The following is a 21,575-nucleotide window of genomic DNA, read 5'->3' on the forward strand; positions in this document are numbered from 1 at the left end:
GAAATAAATTTATGCATTTATGGCCTATTGATTTTTGACAAAGTTGCCAGGAACACACAATGAAGGAAGGAGTCTCCTCAATTAATGCTGTTGGGATAACTGGATATCCACATACAGAAGACTGAATCTAGACCTTCGTCTCACACTATATAAAAAAATAAACTCTAACTGAATTAAAGACTGTAATGTAAGACCTGAAACTGTAAAAGTACTAGAAGAAAACATGGGAAAAGAGCTACAGGACATTGTTCTGGGCAATTATTTTTTGGGAAAAAAGCGGAGGGAACAAAAGTGAAAATAGGCAACAAAAACGAAAATGAGATTATATCAAACTAAAAAGCCTCTACACAGCCAAGGAAAACTATCAGCAAAGTAAACAGTTAAGCTATGAAATGGGAGAAAATATTTGCAAACCTTAGATCTAATAAGGGATTAATATCTGAAATATATAAGAAATTCAAACAACTCAATAGCAAGAAACAAAAAAACAGATCAAAAAATGAGCTAAGGGTTTGATTAGACATTTCTCAAAAAAGACATACAAATGCACAACAGGCATATGAAAAAGTGAAATTAATTTAATCTCTGTTCTAGCTTCAACTATCTACATCATTCACACCACCAACAGCAACACAAAATCAATAGCTTGACCTACTTTTCTATTTAACCTTTAAATATAGTTGGGCAATTTCAAGTAATTCAAGGCATAAATTCAATCAGTACAAAGAATTCATTAGTTCTTGAGACAAATTTATTAACCAAAGAAATATCACTAAGAATCAGGTAAATGCAAGTCAAAACTCCAATGAGATAGCAACCTCACACCTACTGGAATGGCTACTACTAGCATGATGAAAGATAAGTATTGGAGAGGTTGTGGAGGAAAAGGAACACTCGCACACTGTTGGTAGAAATGTAAATTAGTACAGCCATTATGGAAAACAGTATGAAAGTTTCTCAAAAAATTAAAAATAAAACTACCATCTGATTCAGCAATTCCACTACTGGCTACGTATTCAAAGGAAATGAAATCAGTGTGTCAAATAGGTATCTGCACTCCCATATTCACTGCAGCATTACTAATAGTAGTCAAGACATGGAACCAACCTAAGTGTTCATCAATGGATGAAAGGAGAAAGAAAATGTATGCATACACAATGGAATACTCTTCACCCTTAAAAAAATAAGGAAATTCTGTCATGTGCAGCAAAATGAATGAACCTGGGAGACATTGTGTTAAATGGAATAAGCCAGATACAGAAAAACAAATACCTCATGATCTCAAATATGTGAAGTTTTAAAGAGTTAAACTCATAGATGTGGAGAGTAGAATGGTGGTTATCAGAGGCTGGGGGAAGAGGGTTTGGGGAGATGTTGGTCAAAAGATATAAAATTTCAGTTAGATAGGATGAATAAGTTCAAGAGATCTGTTGCACAATATGGTGACTTTAGTTTGTAACAATGTACAGTTGACTCGAACAACACAGGTTTAAACTGCACTGGTCCACTTAAATGTGGATATTTAAAAAATAAATACTGTAAGTACTGTAAATGTATTTATCTTCCTTGTGATTTTCTTTACACCATTTTCTTTTCTCCAGGTTACTTTATTATATGAATATTGTATATAATACATATAATATACAAAATATTTGTTAATTCACTGTGTATGCTATTGGGAAGGCTTCCAGTCAACAACAGGCTATTAGTAGTTAAGCTTTTGAACAGTCAAAAGTTACCTGTGGATTTTTGACTACACAGGGAGTCAGCGCCACTAACCCCTGCATTGTTCTAGGGTCAACTATGATCTGATTTGTGCAGAAATATTGAGTCCAGGCCCTGGAGGCAAATTGCCAGGCTTTGAATCATAGATGAAAATTGCTAAGAGAGTCAATTTTAAGCGTTCTCATTACAAAAAATAGTAAGTATGTGCAGTAATGTGTATGTTAACTAGCTTATTGTAGCCATTTCACAATGTATACATATTTCAACACATCATGTTGCACGTGATAAACATACACAATTTCTATTTTCTGTTGAAAAAATATATAAATTAGAAAAGAATATAAATTTCAATGTGTATAAATAAAGTTTTATTGGAACACAGCTACACATATTTGTATATTGCTTATGGCTGCTATCATACTACAATGACAGAGTTGAGTTGTTGTGACAGAGGATAAAACCTAACATATTTAATACCAAGCTTTTTACAGAAAAACATTTGCTGACCCTTAGTCTAGAAAACTGTTGTCCAGTAGAAATATAATACAGAGTATATATGTATTTTAAAATTTCTAAAAGCCAAATTAAAAAACTGTAAAAAGCAAGCAAAATTAATTATAATAATATATTTGATTTAACTCAAAATACCCCAAACATTATCATCTTCACATGTAATCAATATAAAACTTAAAATGCAATATTTTACATTCTTGTTTCACACTAAATCTTCAAAATTTACTGTGTATTTTATATTTGCAGCTTCTCTCAATTCAGAATAGCCATATTTCAAGTGTGCATTAGCCACCTGTGGCCATCAGCTACCATAATGGACACTGCGTGTCTAGCTAACAGGTTTCCCATGTTCACTCAGGCCTCCAGTCACTAAGTAGCAAGTTTGTGTTCTTATGGAGTTCATGTTTTCTGCCCTATTCTCTTTGATTTACTTCTCTGCTGAATGAAGTCCTGGGTCAAGGGTAGTTTGCTTAGAGTTGGTTGTCTTGGTGATTGGAGTGTAGGAATGAGGCACTTTTCGTTTTTAATTGACAAATTATAGATGTATATATTTATGAAGTACAAAGTGATGTTATGATTTTTTAATACAAAGTGAAGTGGTTAAACTGAGCCTATTAGCATATTCATCACCTCATATATTTAACAGTTTTGTGATAAGAAAATTTTAAATTTATGTAGTTTATGGTACTGGTGGCAAAATCCTGATAATTTATTGTCTATTTCTACTCAAGTTAAAGTTCTAAATTTTGAACTGAATCCAGTAATCTAGGTGTTGCCTTTCCATTTCAGAGCAGGAAGAAATGTCATCTCTCACTTTAGAGATAATTTTACTGTTAATGTAGTCTAAGTACAATTAGCTTTCTTGGCAGCCACATCTCACAATTGATTCTTATTATACCCATGGGAAAATATCACCTCTCTGTCTTTTTTTAAAGTACTGCAATTAAAGCCACATAAACCCATCTTACTTAAGTAGGGCTTCTACTTGGCTTTCTTATTTGGGTGTTGTGATTCAAAAGCTATGCTTACAAGGAACATTGGTGGTTGACAAACAGCACAGTGTTCTCCAGCTATGATAAAATTTAGTCAGTATTCTCATTTTGTAGTGGGGAGAAATAATAATGTTGAATTCAGTTTATATTTTTTAATATATATTTTTTGATTTTGATTATTTTTAAACATCTTGAACATTAAAAGATGATAAAACATGGAGCAAAAATTGTTACATGCTTACTTAGTTCACTTATTTTTTATGGACTTGTGTTCAAAGAGCTGTGATTTTAGAGTATTTTTCATTTGCACAGTAACGTTTTAATGTAGTAAAATCATTCCCAGATTTTAAGATGGAATTAAATACATCAAACATGTGTGCAATTAAAGAAATTCCATTTGGATGTTTTGGATTATTATCTAAATAATAATTGTCATGTGCTCCATTATCTGAGCAAGTCAAAGATGCACTGCTCTAGAATGTATGTCTTTGCCTCTTTTACAACATTACCTTATTCTTTCTTTCCTTACTGTTTCTATATCAAACCCAGAAGTGCTAGATGAATAGTGTGAAATGTAAATCCTGGATATAAAAAGTGTACAAATTAGCTTCTATTTTTATTTCCATCTCAAACTGTAAGATTAAGCAAATGTTTACTGCTGCAGGTTTTAAAAATAAACAATTTAAGACTACCGTAATTGTGGTTATAAAGCACAAGTCTATATATATTTATATATATTACTTTGCAATAAATATTAGCTGCTGTCATGATTACTTCTTCAGTGAGGCCCCGACTATCAGAAAATTCAGTAAAAAATCAAGACTGGCAGTAATAATATAACAATGGTAGCTAATATTTTTATGGGCTTACTATATGCCATGTGGTGCTAAGCATTTTATATATGATATATTATTTAATCCTCTCAACAACCCTATGAGATTAGTCCCAATTCTGTTCCCTTTTTACAGGTGAGGAAGCATTTATTGAGGTTCAGTAACTTTCCTAAGGTTAAAAATATATAAAAATACTGACTTGTCAAATAATGCATGATTGCTTTTTGGGTTATGCATGGAGAAATTAATAGTAAAAACCTTTATTTTGCTATGATGGTCTGCCTCATTTTAAAAGCATATTTTTGTAAAAATTTTAGTTTTTTTAAACCTTACAAAAATAACTTTTATACATGCCACATATTTTCCTTAATAGGTAATAACTTTGTCTTGAAAAAAAAAATCCTCTGCAAATCGAAACACAGGTGACAACAATGGTACATTGTTGAAAAGTTTTATTGGAATCGGGTCTTTTTCTCTAAGGAATAAAAATCACAAAAGGATGACATGTTCAGACACCTGTAATTTATACCTGATAAATAAATTGCATTATTGAACACAGAATTACGATTTCCTCTATTGAACTTGCTTCTTTCCTGGTTTTCCCTTTTTTGTGAATGAGACTACACTCTTCCCAGTTATTCTCAAAATCTCGTAATCTTTTGCTGTTCCATGCTCTTTCCTCTCCACATGTAACGATTTCTCAACTCTTAATTCTGCAGGAACAACAAATACATCCCCTTTCTCATTTTCACCTCCATCACCACAATATAGGCACTTATTTTATCTTTCCTGTTGCAATTACTTTCAAATGGAAGTGCCTGACTTGAGTCTCTCGCATCTGATTCACTTTGAGTATTTCTGCCAAATTATTTTTTCTGAAGCACAGCTCTGCATAGTAGTTAAGAGTATTTATCCCGGATTTCGGCTACAAAGGTTCCAATTCTGGCTCTACCAATTGACTCAATTTGTCATTTTGGGGCCATCCTTGAAAGACCAGGCCTCAGTCTCCTTACTCTAAAATGGGAATAGGAGTATCACCTACATTATTGGATGGTTGTAAAGACTAGAATATATAAAATGACATATGCACACCACTTAAAATAGTGCCCAGAACTAAAATTATTAGATATTATTATTATTATACTCAGGGAAAAGGGATTCAGTGGTTCTCAGTTTCTAAACACGGCATTCAAGGCCATCCAATCTATATTTTTACATTTACATTTTCTCTTGAGTCCAACTCAATTCAGTTCAACATTTATTTAGCCAGAGCCCATCTAAATAATGGAAGGGATTTAATAAATAAATAAATAAATAAATAAATAAATAAATAAATAAATAAATAAATAAATAAATAAATAAAAACAAAAAACAGGTATAGTACTTGCCTTGAAGGAACTTGAAATCTAGTAAGACTAACAGAATCATTAATAAATAACCATATGTCAAGTGCCATGTTGTGGTATGTGGAAGGCAGTGATTGCTTTCTTTGTGAAAAGGCCTTTTGGGGAGAAGTAGAGATAGCTGCATCAAGAAGGTATTTGGACTTGGCCTCCTCATAAATAAGGATTTAATCAAACCAGGCCATTGCAGGAAAGAATAAGTAGACACACAAAACATATCCATACCCTTTACTCTGACATATAGGACTATACTATATTCTTGTACTGAGTCTTTTCCACCTTAAGTATTCTTTTATCCTCTCTGCTTAAAAATTACATTTTTCCTCATCTCAACATTTATACATTTTTTACATCCCAAAGATTAATTCAAATGTCTCTTCATGGAAGTCTTGATTTCACTAGCCGGACATTTTCTGCATTTCTAATTCTCATAGCATGTTGGCTAAATCCTTTTCTGATGTTTCTTATGCTCTATATTTATACTTATTTATGTACAGAATAGAAGCTTCTTGAAATTAACAGTTAACATGTAATTTATTTTTGTTTGTATTGCAATACTTTGACAATTTCTAGTAAACAAGCAGGTGATATTTACATGATTAAGTTTATGTTGTTTTAAAGCCGGAAGAGCTCAGAATGGAAAAGTGACTTGCTCAAGTCACTAAGTCTGTTTGTAAGTTCTCTGAGGACAGAAATTATTTTAGTCTTATTATCACAATACTCTTGATAAGTATGCCAAAACATACCTTGAACCAATACTAAATCATATTATTGGCAGAAGTAATGAACAAAATCCAGAGTTGTCACAATTCCAAGTCATTATTCTTTTTTTAAATGAAGAATTTTAGTGTTACTTGAAATCTAAGAATTGTATACACTTTCTATCATTCTGTATTAATTTATCTGTTATGTGAATATTTGATCTAAACTTATCTATTTATTTGACTCTATACAGATGATTATGCACCAACATTTATGCTTAAGATGTGTCTATTCTTTTATGGATAAAAAAAAAAATAAAAGCTTACTTGTTTTTAAATATATCCTTTTCAATTTAAAGTTCATGGAAATTCTAGACTTGCAGGACTGGATGGCTTTCTCTGAAATCATGTAGTAAAAGAAAGAAAGCACAGGTACTGGAGACCAGAGGATTGGTGTTTAAATGAGTAACTTCTGTAAAGAAGGTCAGCGTGTGAGATTACAGATTTTGCTGAACATTATATTTGGCTAAAAAAAAAAAAAACTAAGCAGTTTTGTTTATTTGAATATTGTTTCCAAATCTTCTCTCATTAGCTAGAGGGCTGCAGGACCCAGCAGTTCAGGGAGAGAATCCATCTCTAGTAGCTTACAGAGATAATGATAAGTCATCTGAAAATCTGGGCTTATCAGAAATGACTGAAATGCATCATAGGACAGCAATAACTGTGAGGATTGGTTTATGAACCAGTGGGGTGAAATTAAAAATGCATTAAAATTTATACAAAAGAAAGTAAATACCAGTGAGTGTCTATTGGTTTTGACACAGTTAAATGAAGTGTTATTTCTCTGTGTGGCTAACAGAATAAGACCTGTGAAAATAGAAGAAACATTCCCTTTTGGAACTTGAGCAATGTGAAATCCATTATTAATGAAATGGACAGCTTTTCTCGTTATGCATATGAGTTCTGTATTTCTTAACACACACATACACACAGAAGCAGAAGAAGGGATCTTTCTGAATGGATGACCATCCCACTGATTCTTTTCATAACTAAGGTTTAATCAAGCAGAGAATATAGAATTAGAAGGTGAAACATTACCCCAAGGAGGAAGGGAATAAACAGCTATGGAAAGTACTTATGAATTCTAATTATATACATAAAATTAGCTTCCATCATTAATTTCAAGTCATTTCTTGAAACTGTTCATAAAGATTTCAGACTCATAGTCTGCCCATGTCTGCTTTTCATCTATCTATCCATTCAGACTCAGAAACATTTACTGAAGACAGGTGAACAATAAATATAAAATCATTATCCTCATACAATTTGTGACTTAATCATGAAGGCATATGTTAAATAATTTCACAAATATATAATTACGATTGTCATAAGGACTTTGGTGGAAAAGCACAGGGTGTTACAAGCAGGGCCAGCTTCGCAGGTTGGGGTAGCCACATGGGAGCTCGTGCTCAGAAGGCCTGAGGGCTCGGTTTCATGCTCACCCACTGCTGTCTTGATATTCTTAATAATTTTATCTTTGAATTTATTTTTGGTATGTGACATCCAGTGGTACAATGGAACGTGTGCAGGAGCAGAGGAGATAGTGCAATATGAGTGTCCACCATTCCTTGCTGCCCCATTCACATGTAGCACAGAATTATTCGAGTAGACCTGCAATAAGTGAGAGTTCAATGAGACTTAAAACACGTACAAGATGTCACATCAGTGGCTGAGTTAGCAGTGTCTTGACAGCCCCTAGAGGCAACACTTTTGTCCTGGCCAGAACTTACTTTGAACACAGAAAGAAGATAATGGCAGTGAAAGAAACATGAATTACCAAAGTGCCCTATCACATTTTTTTTCTTACTCATATTACCTTTATGTACCAGACAACCATTTATACCAAAAATGATGGCACTGAAGCAAAGGGGAAAATAGGGTAAACCACGGTTCCTCTTTCTTTCCATCCTCCTTATTAATCAGTAAGATGAAGGTAGAGAATATTGATAGAATGTATGTATATCAAGAAGTGAAATAAAAACATCTAACTTAGCTCTGTTCAACATTTCCACTGTTCTGGTAAGAACGAAATGCATATATGTGTTTGAGCTATGAAACAGAAATTTTAATTCCTACTTTTTGAATATGTGTTAAATGCTTTTATATTTGTAGTTAAAAGCATCCTTGTACAATATAAAGATGAATGGTAACATCCATGCTAATAATTTAAAATTTTAATTTTTCTGTAGTTAGAATAACGATATATAATGAACAAAAACACTACAACAAGTTGAGATAGAAGTGGTAGAAGAAAGAGAAAACTTTTATAATCTAATACCTTTGGGAAAAGTTTTCAATTAGCAATAATCGCGCCTCGGATAAACCTCATTGGCTACGATACTGCCACTGCACAAAGCATAATCTAATACCTTTGACAATGCTTTTGTTTTGCTTTTTATTTATTTAATTTGTTTATTTACTTTTATTTATATATTTTTTATTTTATTTTAACTTATCAATATACGATGTAGTTGATTTTTCTGCCCATTTACCAATTTCTCTTTCCCACTTACCTATCCTTACTCCCACCCATCAACATCATATCTGTTCACTTGTCTTAACAAGTTCATGGAATCGTTGTGATCATTGTGTCTTCTTCCCCCACACCCCATTTATTTGTTTGTATATTTATTTCTTTATTTTTTTTTACTCTCACAAATAAGTGAGAAACGGTGTTATTTCTCTTTCCGTGCCTGGCTTATTTCATTTAATATAATTTTCTCTAAGGCCATCTATGTTCTGTGAATGGTAGATTTCATTCTTTTTTATAGCAGAGTAGTATTCCATTGGGTAGATATATCACATTTTCCTTATCCACTTATCTGATGATGGACATTTGCACTGGTTCCAACTCTTGGCTATTGTAAATAACACTGCAATAAACATGGGAGTAGAGGTATCCCTTTGGCATGATGATTTCCATTCCTCTGGGTTTTACCCAGCAATGGAATAGCTGGGTCATATGGTAGATCTATCTGTAATTGTTTGAGGAAACTCCATACCATTTTCCATAAAGGCTGCACCATTTCGCAGTACCACCAACAATGCATGAGGGTTCCTTTTACACCCCAACCTCACCAGCATTTAACATTCTCAGTCTTCTGGATATTAGCCATCCTAACTGGAGTGAGACAATATCTCAGAGTGCAAAATGAAAATGTTTGACCCCTGTTTAAGAAGCAAAACAATCCAAAACCACTTGTTTTGCTTTTTAAATTGGGGTCAAACACTTTCATTTTGCACTGGAGTCCACAAATTATGTATCTGGCCCTGCTGGCTGTAAGACTATAGAATAAGGATCTAACTTAGCCTAGGAAGTTAGGAAGAACTTCTTTCCAAGAGATAATTGAACTGAAATACAAAGAAGATCAGAAGTGGGGAGAAGCAGGTAGGCCCACTGTAGGACTCCCAGCCCAGGCCAGCACATGCTGCCCACAGACGCCCGAGAGCTGCCAGGCCCACACGCCCTGAGCCACCCACACCCAAGCAGGTACGTGCCTCCATGGGCCTCCCAGCCCAGGCCAGGACCCATGGCCCAGAGTGGCCCAAGCCTTTGACCCACATGCACTGAGGCAGCCGCACCAAATTGGCAGTCCCTGTAGAATCCTAGTCAGACACTAGGGTCGAATGAGTGGACCATGAAATCCCCTGCCACGATGACTAAACACCAAAGGAAAGATATCAGAAATATGAAAAATCAAGTACACCACCACCAAAGGGTAATAATAACTCTCAAGTTCTACATCCTATACAACAGGAAGTCCTTGAAATGACTAACAAGGAATGTAGAGCAAAAATTCTAAGGAAACTAAATGAGGTACAAGAAAACTCAGACAACACATTGAAATGAGAAAAACTATACAGGACCTGAAAGAAAAAATGTACGAAGAAATCAGTGCCCTGAAAAAGAATGTAGCAGAACTTGTGGAGCTGAAGAATTCATTCACTGAAATAAAAAACACAACAGAGAGTTTAATCAGCATGCTAGAGCAAGCAGAAGAGAAAATTTCTGACTTTGAAGATGGGTTGTTTGAAATAACACAGGCAGACAAAAAAAGAAAAAGAAAAAAATTAAATCATTGAAGAAAATCTAAGAGAGATAACAGACAAACTTAAGCGCTCCAATATCTGAATCATGGGTATTCCAGAAGGGGAGGAAAAAGGAAATGCCATTGAAAACATATTCAATGAAATAATAGCAGAAAACTTCCCAGGTATAGGGAAAGTCACAGATCTTCAGATACAGGAGGCTTAAAGATCTCCAAACATATTCAACCCAAAAAGGTCCTCTCCAAGACATGTTATAGTCAAATTGGCAAAACTCAAAGACAGAGAGAGAATCTTAAAAGTTGGAAGAGAGAAGTGTCAAGTCACCTCTAATAGAGCCCCAGGAAGACTAACATCAGCCTTTTCATCGAAAACCCTAAAAGCCAGAAGAGAAAGGGATGATATATTCAAAATACTAAAAGACAAAAATCGCCAGCCAACAATACTCTACCCAGCAAGACTATACTTCCAAAATGAAGGGCAAATAGTATATTTCTCAGATTAAAAAAAACAAAAACAAAAAACCCCCGAGAGTTCACTGCCACACAACCAGCATTACAAGAAATTCTCAATGGAGTACTGGGTTTGATACCTGTAAAACAACCACCACTGCCATAAATACATAAGAAAAAACAAAACTCACTAGTAAAATAAAAACACTAATAATAAAGAGAAAAAAAGTTTACCTACCACCCCATGAAATCAACAAATACAGAAGGCAAACAGTAAATCAGAAAGAAAGGAACAAACGATACTTAAGACATCCAAACAAAAATCGATAAAATGCTAGGAGGAAATCAATACCTTTCAATAACAACTCTTAATGTAAAAGGATTAAATTTCCCAGTCCAAAGACACAGACTGACTGACTGGATTAAAAAGGTGGGCCCAAGTATATGCTGCCTTCAAGAGACTCACCTCACCTGTAAAGACACACACAGATTATCAATGAAAGGACGGAAAAAGATAAACCATGCAAATAGAAATGAAAAATGAGCTGGAGTAGCTATTCTTATATCAGCTAAAATAGACTTTAAACCAAAAACCATAAAAAGGGATAAAGAAGACCACTATATAATGATACAAGGATTTATCCATCAAGAAGACATAACAATCATAAATATGTACACACCCAATGTCAGAGCAGCCAGATTTATAAAGCAAACAGTATTAGACCTAAAAAATGAGGTAGACACTGATACCATAATAGCAGGGGACCTGAACACCCCACTCTCGATATTGGACAGATCATCTAGGCAAAGAATCAATAGAGAAACACAATATCTAAACAACATGCTAGACCAATTGTACTTGGCAGATATCTATGGAACATTCCATCCAACAACCTCAGAATATTCATTCTTCTCATCAGTGTATGGAACCTTCTCCAGGATAGATCACATGTTAGGTCACAAATCAAGTCTCAACAAATTCAAAAAATTGGAAATACTCCATGTATTTTTTCAAATCATAATGGATTATAATTAGAAATCAATAACAAGTGAAATTCTGGAAACTGTAGAAACACATGGAAATTAAACAGCATTCTACTTAAGACAAATGGGTCCAAGAAGAAATTAAACAGGAAATCAAAAAATTTATTGAAAGCAATGAAAATAATGATACATCATACCAAAACCTGTGGGATACTGCAAAAGAAGTACCAAGGGGGAAATTTATCACATTAAATGCTTACTTTAGGAGAATGGAAAGATGGCAAGTAAACAACCTAACACTTCACCTTAAAGAACTAGAAAAACAAGAACAATCCAAACCCAAGGTTAGCGAACAGAAATAAATAAGATCAGAGCAGAACTTGATGAAATAGAAACCCCAAAAATGATACAAAAGATCAATGAATCAAAAAGTTGGTTTTATGAAAAGATAAATAAAATTGGCAAACCATTAACAAGGTTAAGTAAAAAAAGAAATGACCCAAGTAACAAAAATTAGAAATGAAAAAGGAGATATTACAACTGATACCTGAGAAATACAAGAAATTATTAGAGACTACTATAAACAACTATATACCAACAAAGTTGCAAATCTGGAGGAAATGGATAAATTTTTAGACACACACAAACTACCAAAACTGAGCCAAGAAGATGTTGATCTGACAAGACCAATAACAATAAAAGTGATTGAAGCTGTTATCAGAAGGCTCCCAACAAAGAAAAGCCCAGGACCAGACAGGTTCACTGCAGAATTCTACCAAATATTCAAAGAGGAATTAATACCAATTCTCTACAAACTATTCCAAAAGATTGAAACAGGGGCCATTCTCCCAAACTCATACTGTGAAGCACACATTACACTGATACCAAAAACAGATAAAGATACAACAAAAAAAGAAAACTACAGGCCAATAACCTTGATGAATATAGATTGAAAAATACTCAATAAAGTACTAGCTCACAGAATTCAGCAACATATACACAAAATTATACACCATGATCAAGTGGGATTCATCCCAGGGGTGCAAGGTTGGTTCAACATATTCATATCAATAAATGTGATACATCACATCAATAAAATCAAAGAAAAAGACCATATGATTATCTCTATAGATGCTGAAGAAGCATTTGACAAAATTCAACATTCGTTCATGATAAAGACTCTCTACAAGTTAGGTATAGATGGAAAGAACCTCAACATAATTAAAGCCATACATGATAAGCCCACTGCCTAAATCATCCTGAAGAACTGGAACTAGACAATGATGCCCACTCTCATCACTTCTATTCAACATAGTGTTGGAAGTACTAGCCAGAGCAATCAGAAAAGAGAAGGAAATAAAGGGCATCCAGATTGGAAAAGATGAAGTCAAACTGTCCTTGTTTGCAGATGACATGATCCTATCTATCGAACAGGCTGAAGTCTCTACAAAAGAACTCTTACAGTTGATAAAAGATTGCAGCAAAGTTGCAAGATACAAAATCAACACACAAAAATCAGTAGCATTTCTATACTCCACCAGTGTACATGCAGAAAAAGAAATCAAGAAAGCTAGCCCATTTACAATAGCCACCAAAAAAATAAAATACTTAGGAATAAAGCTGACCAAGGATGTGAAAAATCTCTACAAAGAGAACTACAAACCACTGTTGAGAGAAATTAAATAGGACACAAGAAGAGGGAAAGATATCCCATGCTCTTGGATTGGAAGAATTAAGATTGTGAAAATGTCTATACTACCCAAAGTGATCTACAAATTCAATGCAATCTCCATCAAAATTCCAATGACATTTTTCTCTGTAATGGAAAAACCATCCTAACATTTATATGGAATAACAAAATACCACAAATAGAGAAAGCAATTCTGAGGAAAAAAATAAAGCTGGAGGCATAACACTACTTGACTTTAAACTATATTACAAAGCTATAATAACCAAAACAGCATGGCACTGGCATAAAAACAGATATATGGATCAATGGAAGAGAATAGAGAATCCAGAAATCAACTCATACACCTACAGTCATCTGATCTTTGACAAAGGCACCAACTCTATACATGGAAGTAGTAGACTCTTCTTTTGCCTCTTCAGCAATTGGTGCTATGAAAACTGGATGTCCATATGCAGGAGAATGAAACTAGATGCATACCTCTCACCATATACCAAAATCAACTCAAAATGGATTTAAAAATTAAATATACACCCTGAAACAATAAAACTTCTTAAAGAACACATAGGGGATACACTCCAGGAACTAGGAGTGTGTACAGACTTCATGACTAGGACCCTAAAAGCATGGGGTTATATCAACAAAATTAAACAAATGGGATTATATCAAACTAAAAAGCTTCTGCACAGCAAAAGAAACAATCAGCAGAGTGAAAAGATAACCAACAGAGTGGGAGAAATTATTTGCAAAATATACATCAGGTAAAGGATTAATGTGCAGAATATACAAGGAACTCAAACAAATTTACAGCAAAAAACAAATAACCCCAAAAAAAATGGGCAAAGGAGCTGAACAGGCATTTCTCAAAGGAAGATATATGAAGGGCCAATAGACACATGAAAAAATGCTCAACATCACTCAGCATTCAGGAAATGCAAATCGAAACCACACTGGGATATCATCTCACTCCATTCAGGATGGCTAATATCCAAAAGACTGAGAATAATTAATGCTGGGGAAGTTGTGAAGAAAATGGAACCCTCCTACACTGTTGGTAGGACTGCAAAATGGTGCAGCCTATATGGAAAATGGTATGGAGGTTCCTCAAACAATTACAGATAGGTCTACCATGTGACCCAGCTATTCTACTGCTGGGAATATACCCAGAGGAATGGAAATTGTCATGTGGAAGGGATACCTGTACTCCAATGTTTATTGCATCACTATTTACAATAGCCATGAGTTGGAACCAGCCCAAATGTTCATCATCAGATGAGTGGGTATGGAAAATGTGGTATATCTGCACAATGGAATTCTACTCTGCTATAAAACAGAATGAAATACTACCATTTGCACAGCATGGATGGACTTAGAAAAAATTATATTAGGTGAAATAAGTCAGGCACAGAAAGAGAAATACCACATGTTCTCACTTATTTGTGGGAGCTAAAAATAATTACATAAATAAATATACAAATAGTTGGGGGAGCTCAGAAGAAGGCACAACAATGACAACAATTCCTTGAACTTGTTAAGACAAGTGAACAAATACAATGTTGATGGGTGGGAGGGGGGAGAGAGGGGGGGAAAGCGGAATTGGTAAAGGGACACAAAAATCAACTACATTGTATATTGATAAATTAAAATTTTTTAAAAAAGAATGAGAGAAAGAAAGAAAGAAAAAGAAAGAAGAGCAGGAGTGAAGGCAGATGATAAAGCAGCAGTGGATCAAGGAAGAAATTGGGAGAGCAGGATGTTCCAGGCAGAGGGTCACATACTAAGATGCCAAAGGAAGAGGAGCTTGGAATGTGTGTGGAATAGAAAGACAGCCAGTGTGGCTGGAACTCAGTAGGAGGGCACGAACTGCACAGGTAAAGTTTACATTTGTCCCTCACTGCATCTGTTAGAAGAGGACAAATGACAGATCCAAAATGAGGGTAACTGGAATACCCAGGGTTGATGGTAACCAAAGCCACCTTACCTTTTTAGTCCCCCAATGACAAAGCAAAGTGGGATTTACTGGCTTCCTTATGCTGACAAAGAAGTATGAGATTAAGAAATCTGCTGAAGCTTATATAGCTAGTGGGCGACAGAGTCTAAATAGAACACTCCTCTGAACAGAAACTAGAATGGAAGCCCCAGAAGAGAAGGGATCTGCCCTGTCTGTGTGCTGCTATATTTGTGGCACACAGACCACATAATAAGCTCTTATTATTTATTGAATGAGAGAATGAATGGCTTGGGTGAGTCTTATTTGGCAAATTCACTGAATCTTCAGGACTTTGAGTGAATTATGGAGTATTCAAATGAGGTTTTTATTTACTTTGAGAACCAGTAAATGTTTCTTTTAAAATTAACTCTAGAAAGTGGAAAAAAAAAAAGGCAGCACACTTTAGTTAAAAGAGAATAGAAAGGAAGGAAAGATATAGACTTTGCTTTTATTAGCTATATGAGCTTGAGCCAGTCACTTTTTTCAGTTCTCAGCTGCTTTTTTTGTTTTTTTGTGTTTTTTCAATGAAATAGAACAGGTAATGTGTGAAGTTGTTTTTGGTTCTCACATGTCATGGTTTGGTTATTCTGGGGATTGTCTGGCAATAAACCAAGTCGATATATAAGTCTTCTCTTTTACAACAGAGAGGAAACAAAAAATACAATCCATATAATTCTGAAGCAACAAATTCCTCAAACATGTTGCTATTCATTTATTTATTCATTCATTCTTCTTTTAACAAGCCTTTCTGTGAGACGTCTACAAGAAATCTCTTGCTAAAATGGTGACATGATCTTCATTTCTGGAAATAGAAAGACCTTAAGGCAGTAAAACATAGGGTAGAGTTTACCTGCTACTCAAAGATGATAAAAGTCAAACCTATTTCCACTTTGAATCATGACTCAGGTATCAAGCAAAGCCCATGCTGCTCTAATGCGGAGTAATAACACCAGCACCCTTCAGAATAAATTTCAACCTGTGACTCATTTGATTGTTCTCCTCACTTTGACTTTCCCTTGGCAAAAGAGCAAAGGCAGACAGCTGTAAACCTTCTTATACAAAACAAGGTCTGTGCCTTCCGCTAATAAAAACAGTCTCACTGGCACAGAGGCGAGCATGTGACCATGAGCAGTGGGAACAAGAATAATGATGGGCTCCGGAAAAGGGCTGTATCTCGCACAGGGCACAAGCTGCAGGTCCTATGGAGACCAGATAGGCACAGTGGTCCTACATCAATGTTGGGCTTTCCCAGTAGAGCGGCAAACATTTCTTACAGAAAGCAAGCATCTCAAAAGGTGGCAGAATGGTGCACCTTGGTGAACTTCTGAGTCTGTGATTTGAGGAGTATGAGTAAGTGAGGGAGGCAAGTTTTACTTATTAACTGCTCAGGAAGAGCAGAAAACATCAGAAGGTTGCAAACAAATACACAGTCAACATTAGCCAACACCTGGCACAGTTGAGCAAATATTATGAATAGGTTTATTTTTGAGTTGAAGGACTGAATGAATTAATTACAGTTTAGAAGCAATCACAGAATTCAAAGGCAAGGAGGCTGTGGTGGCCATGAGAATGCTTCATAGACCCACAATTTCAGAGAGCTTAATTGACCGAGCGACTCAGCTGCCGTGCTCTGCAATCAACCACCACGTTTGCACCAAGGCCATTCTTCTCCTTAAGCTGCTTCTAGCCAACGATTGAGCATGGAAGGCTTATCTCTGGAAGACAAGGGACTGCTATGATAGCCAACTTTGTCTCAAGAACTCCCTCACAGTCTTGCTGAATCTTCCATAGTCCACATGGTGATCTTGGACGCTGCCTGTCAACTCCCTTCCCTCTCTCCTTCACTCCAGGTGAAATGTGCATCCTGGGCTGATAGTTCTCCTAGGCTTCCTCTGAACACCATCCCTGCTTTCTTTCAAATGCCCCTATTTTCAAAAAAAACTCAGTCTTGGTTTTTGCTTCTTGGGAGACTTAGACTAACACAAAGGTACATCTGGCAGAGAAACATGCTGAGTGAACCACTGTTTAGTCTCAGTCTGGTGAATGAGTTACTGAAGAACACATTAGCTCAGCACTTATGGAATTGGAAGTAACACAAACAAACTGAAATACAGTGCATAATAACTGTGTTGGGCACTGTGCTAAATGCTTCTCAGGCCTTATCTCACTTAATTATTGCAACAATACCATGTTATAGGTAAAGAAACTGTGGCTTGCCAGTTATAGTGTTGGAGCCAGAATTCTAAGCCAGGCTTTTATTTTAATTTATCTGTTTACATTTAAAAGTCTGTGGTTTTAACTGTCCTATACTATAGTCTTGACCAACAATGTCCTTGATATTTTTTCACATGGTAAGAAAACATTAATACTATTTTTGCAGAGGAAAAAACCCAACATTTAATTCGTCACCATTACCACTAGTCATTATCATCATCACCTTCATCTCCATCATCATGATAATCAAGCATTTAAATACACATTCTCTTATTTACTTCACATTATTACCCAGTGAATTAGGCAAACCTTGGAAATGAAGCTTAGAGACATTTTCTCAACCTAAGTCCAGCATTTTTTTTCACTTTATCAGGCCATCTCCTTCTCTATGGTATGTCTTTGCCCAGGATGAACTAAAGATGTTGGGGATTTAATACTTTCTGAATATACCAGTGTTTCACGACCAATAAGACCCTTAAATTCTTGGTTTAATAGCTGGACTCAGAAGGACAAATCTGATGTTCGTATTCTAGCAATAGCCTTCTCTCCAGGACCTTGAGGATTGGGCAATTTGGGTGGTATTATAGGCAACCTTTTACCTCTGGGTCAAAGTCACTGGGCTCTGGACCAAGTCAGTAATCATCAAATGCCAGTCTGTCTGACAGCTGTCTAGTGGCCTATGAAATAGGGCCCCCAGCCAGTCAATTGTGGGCAATCGTCCATGCTGCATTCAATGCTTGCTGCCATTTGTAATGACAGGCACAGGGGAAAGGTTCGCAGTTCAAATAGGCATAGAGACCATTGGCAGCCATCATTCAAGACCAGCACTTAAATCCTAATTTAATAACAACCCTACAACCAGAAGTAATTTCCTTCCAAATGAAGGGCCTTTCTCTGGCCCATCTGCCCTACTCATCGCCCCACAACTATCTGTTTTCCAACTGTGAGATTAAATTTTACCTTTGAATTAAACACAAGGTCAGATAAAATAAGTCACTGTGAGCAGTCATTATGTTTCCTGTCACTGGACCAATTAAGATTTCCAGCTGTCAGTTTCTGATGTTGCAGCTCCATAAAAAACGACACTGAGATGCATTGATCTGTTTCAAAGCTGCTTCAGAGGGAAAATTGGACCAAAAATAATGATAATTGTCACAGGATGTCACACCATTAAATGAAAACATAAAACGCAAAATGCTGTAGAGGAACTGCAAAGTCATCCTCCTTGTCGAGGTGAAACCATGTTACACCAAAGCGAGCCCACTGTTTCTGTGAATGTCCTAGCTCTGTTGTGGATATCCTCCCTAGTCGCCAGCGAGATAAATTTTGCCCAATTAATGCTAATTAGCTTTCAATGAGATGTTCAAACCTAATATACATATATATATATATAGAGAGAGAGAGAGGGAAAGTTTAGATCATGAAGTTGTACTTGAAGAAAAGTGCCACATTTACTGAAGGAAATGGGAGGTAAGTAACGGAGGTTATAAGTATACATCATAATAAACATCACAGGAAGAAATGCAGTGTTCCAAGGACATAGAGGCAAAAAGGTGCTCTTAATCCCTCACATGATTGAAGAGGCAAGAAGCAGAGCTTAATAAGCAAAGGTATGTTGGTGAGATATGGCTGAAATTAGCATAGGGCAAAAGACTGGGAGATGATCATACAATGACCTCATTATTCAAATATGTATTTTTTGGAAGAAGGAGTTCATTATTTTACATTTCTCTGAGCCTGGAACAAAAATATAAAAATTTGAAATAATTTCATATTAAACTCAAAAAACCATTTATAGTCGGAACACATTGCCAGGTTCATAGCTGGTTTCTTGTTATAGGGTATAACACATACTTTCATGGGATATTGTCTTCCTTTTCTAGTCATTTCAACTTGGTTTTCCATAAAATAAGTTGAATAACAGAATTTTGCTAAAATCACAAGTTCTATGCAAAGTAGGTCACCTTTTTCTTTTTAAAAAACTTCAGTCCATTAGATTCATTTTACCAAAAATGCAAACCCCATTCAATCTTTGTGTGACTGGAACTTAAAATTCTTTTTGGCCATCATCCTTAAGGGGCATTAAAGGACAGTTTTGAATGTAGTGGATTTTTCCCGTTGGAAAGTGATGAGATATAAACCAGTAGTGAGCTGGAACCACTTGTACAGGCCCACAAATTCAATTATTAAATTTCCAAGAATTTCATGAGTCAGTTATTGAATGAAACCATTATTAAAAATTAAATTACTTGGGCCGAGCCCGTGGTGCACTTGGGAGAGTGCGGCACTGGGAGCGTGGTGACGCTCCCGCCGCGGGTTCGGATCCTATATGAGAATGGCCGGTGCACTCACTGGCTGAGTGCCAGTCACGAATAAGACAAAAAAAAAAAAAAAAAAAAAATTAAATTACTTAATTTAAATTAAATTAACTGTATAAAAACAAAAGTAATACATATTCAAAATAGTCACTTCTTAATTGTTTTAATACCTTTTGCTATTAGTTATATCTATTGTATTTCTCTGGCGGAAATAATATATAATGGCATGTTATGATGCATCTTTTTCCAACTCTCTCTTCAGTGAAGTCACCTTGGTACCTGAAATCTGCTATAGCGTGAGTATTACCAAATGCTAAACATTAATTTTTTTTCTTATTTTTTTTCTTCTTGTTTATTTCTAGATTTAAGAAAGTGAGGAAGAAAATGATAATACAGATTCAACTTAAAAGCGTGTCATTCTGTAGGCATTACATTTTGAGTAGCACATAGAACTGAGGAAATAGTCTACTTGTATAAAAACAGTGTTATTTGAATTTAATAAGGAAATTAGTTCATGTCATTGATGATCAGGTTCTCGCACAGGTTTTTATTGTTGCACTTTTTTCTTACTTGTAAACATAACTAAAATACGTACGAATATTAATATCGGAACTACACTCATTTCCATTTCAAATATAGATTGGCTATGGATATAAGATTTCAGCAAAAATCCATTAGAGCACTGTATAAGAATCAATTATTTATTTGGAATAAAGTGTATTGCATATTTTATTAATAATTGTAAATTATCTTTTTATACGGTAAAAAGATATATACAGGTATATACATACCTTTTATATAGTATGTTTCATAACATTTATATCAGAAAAAATTGTAAGAAAACTCATGTATATGCATGTTCATTTTATGTATATATATTTTTTTCATTTGGAGTAGGAGGAGCCAGTGAAACATTTACCGTCAAACCAATGGATAAAATTAGCAAGCAAGATAACACCAGATTATGGAGGGCCTTATAAACCAGGAAGGTGAATACATCATACAGAGGAGCAGAAATCACCTTAATTAACCTTTGCATGGATTCATGAAACTTAAGTGGCCTTCATAAAAGTCAGAATATCTGCTCTGAGAAACCTGGAAATGCATTTTATGATCTCTTTCAAGACTGGTACTTGAGGGAAACATGAACTAACGAGAATCCTCTGATGAAGGTAGGTGTGTAAATGGAACTTCAAATTTAAGAGGAGTTATATTTTCAAGTCTTTTTTTTCCCTGCATATCAAAGCACCTTAAATACTTTTAGCCAACTGTAATTTGCCTCTTCTCTAAGGAAAGAAAAATATGATCTGTCTCCTAATCAGTGCCTATATTTTTAGAGCTACTGTAAATAAGGGGTGTTTTATAACTCCTTTCTTATATACTCCTATATAGTTCAATTTTTAAAGGAATAATATGAAGTGCTTTTAAAATAGATTTTAATGCACAAGGATTTATGTGCAGAAATTTCTTGCATCATTTGCAATAATGATAAAGTAGAAAGAACATCAAAAAAGGACCAGCTAAATGCCTTACAGCATGTCCACCCAAGCAATACTATGTAACCATTAGAAAGAATGAAATAGATCTGTGTGCAAGGACATAGAATAGTGTCAAGTGAATTAATGCAGCCAAGTCTGCACAGGTTTAGATGCATTA

At 35.1% G+C, this 21,575-nt stretch overlaps 1 pseudogene; it reads right to left on the reverse strand.

Moving 5' to 3' along the window:
• Positions 1-8,435: 8,435 nt before the first annotated feature.
• Positions 8,436-8,585, reverse strand: LOC134377382 (U4 spliceosomal RNA; annotated as a pseudogene).
• Positions 8,586-21,575: the final 12,990 nt, after the last annotated feature.

Source organism: Cynocephalus volans, chromosome 4 (assembly GCF_027409185.1).
Source record: "Cynocephalus volans isolate mCynVol1 chromosome 4, mCynVol1.pri, whole genome shotgun sequence".
Classification (NCBI taxonomy): domain Eukaryota; kingdom Metazoa; phylum Chordata; class Mammalia; order Dermoptera; family Cynocephalidae; genus Cynocephalus; species Cynocephalus volans.